Source organism: Mandrillus leucophaeus, unplaced genomic scaffold (genome assembly GCF_000951045.1).
Source record: "Mandrillus leucophaeus isolate KB7577 unplaced genomic scaffold, Mleu.le_1.0 Scaffold510, whole genome shotgun sequence".
Classification (NCBI taxonomy): domain Eukaryota; kingdom Metazoa; phylum Chordata; class Mammalia; order Primates; family Cercopithecidae; genus Mandrillus; species Mandrillus leucophaeus.
In genome coordinates, this window is record NW_012105476.1 from 575688 (window position 1) to 577326 (window position 1639).

Sequence of the window (1639 nt, forward strand, 5' to 3'; positions counted from 1 at the left end):
AAAAAAAAAAAAAAAAAAAAAACATATTTTTTTTTCCCCCAAGACACAGTCTCACTCTGTCGCCCAGGCTGGAGTGCAGGGGCACGATCTCGGCTCACTGCAAGCTCTGCCTCCCGGGTTCACGCCATTCTCTTGCCTCAGCCTCCCGAGTAGCTGGGACTACAGGCGCCCGCCACCACACCCAGAATAACTTCTGTATTTTCAGTAAAGACAGGGTTTCACCATGTTGGACAAGCTAGTCCCGAACTCCGGACCTCGTAATCCTCCCATCTTGGCCTCCCAAAGTGCTGGGATTACAGTTGTAAGCCACCGCGACCGGCCAAAAACCACATACTCTTTTTGACACTTAAGTGCCACTTGCAGAACTCCAAGGAAATCAATACAGATGAGCACAGACCCATTTGTCAGCAAGGGGACGGTTACACTGGGAATGCTGTGGGGCGGCAACAGCCAGGGGAAGATTCATGTGGCTCCTCAGCACAGGGCAAAACTGCACGTCACGTCACGCTGCGATCCAGGGTGGAAAACAATTACGTACAAACACACAAACTGCTGGGGGAAGAGCCACCAGATGTTACAGGTATCCATGTTTCCTCCTCTCATTCCAAAACCTCCCCCATTTGGGTGCTTGCTGTGTACTACGCCCCGAGGAACAGAGAGAAAAACAGCAAGCAGGGCCCTGGGCCAGGGGCCAGGAGCTGGGAGAAGAAGTCGGGCAAGGATCAAAAGGACACGTTTAATCGCCGCAGAAGACAAAGAGACACTGTCAGAGGCTGCCTATGGTGGCTAGGGGGCAAGGGGAACCTGATTCAAGAAACAAGCATCCAGAGGACCCAGATAATTGGGAATGGAGGGAGGGGGTGAACGGACCCTTGCTGTGGCCAGGGACACAGAGGTGCAGGGTCTGAGAGCTGGGGCATGTGGGTGATGTCCCTGCGCGGACAGGGCAGGAAGAGGCGGGTGGGTCCAGAGGACCCGAGGGAGATAGGTCCTGTGCTCTGCAACATTCGAAGGTCAGCAGGTGTAAGAGGAGCGGGTGATGCGGCCAGGGGTGGTGAGGACCACAAAGCCCACCGGCCTGATGAGAACTGTCGTGTCCAGGGGTCTGGGGAGGCCACCGAGGGACGGGGGCCTTGGGTGCAGGGGCCCCTTGGGCTTATGTCTGGGAACGGGAAACAAAGAGGGCCTTGTGAGCTGACAGTCCCTCCCTGCTGGGGATGGAGTGACAGGTGCTCTCAGGAGAGAAGCCGGCGCTGGGGGGAAGCAGGCAACGTGCCCAGAGATGAGGGCACGACAGCAGCCAGCGGTTCACACAGCCATTGCCTGAGGGAAGAGGAGGACACGGTTCACAGGGCTCAGCAGGGGCCGCTCCCCTAAGGGCCACCAGATGTCCTTCCAGGCGTCACTGCCGCAGCTGGCTGGCTTTGGGAACCCTGAAGGGTGTCCAGTGGGGGCTGAGCTGGGGAGAGGGTTGGGGGCAGGGACAAGCCAGACTCGGGCCAGGAGCAGACCATGGCCACAAGGCACAGTGGGCAGCTGGGCCGGGCCCTGTGACCTCAGGAAGTGCACGGGGCAGGGGTGCACGCGGCAGGGGTGCACGGGGCAGGGGTGCATGGGGCAGGGGTGCACGGGGCAGGGG

General features: G+C 59.1%; 1 long non-coding RNA gene across 1 annotated transcript in view; it reads right to left on the bottom strand.

Moving 5' to 3' along the window:
* Positions 1-336: 336 nt before the first annotated feature.
* LOC105551221 overlaps positions 337-1639 on the bottom strand; it is a 14929-nt gene continuing 13626 nt past the window's right edge. Inside the window, exon 3 of the long non-coding RNA XR_001007836.1 lies at positions 337-1459. This is a non-coding gene — a long non-coding RNA (uncharacterized LOC105551221). The remainder of the gene's footprint in view (positions 1460-1639) is intronic.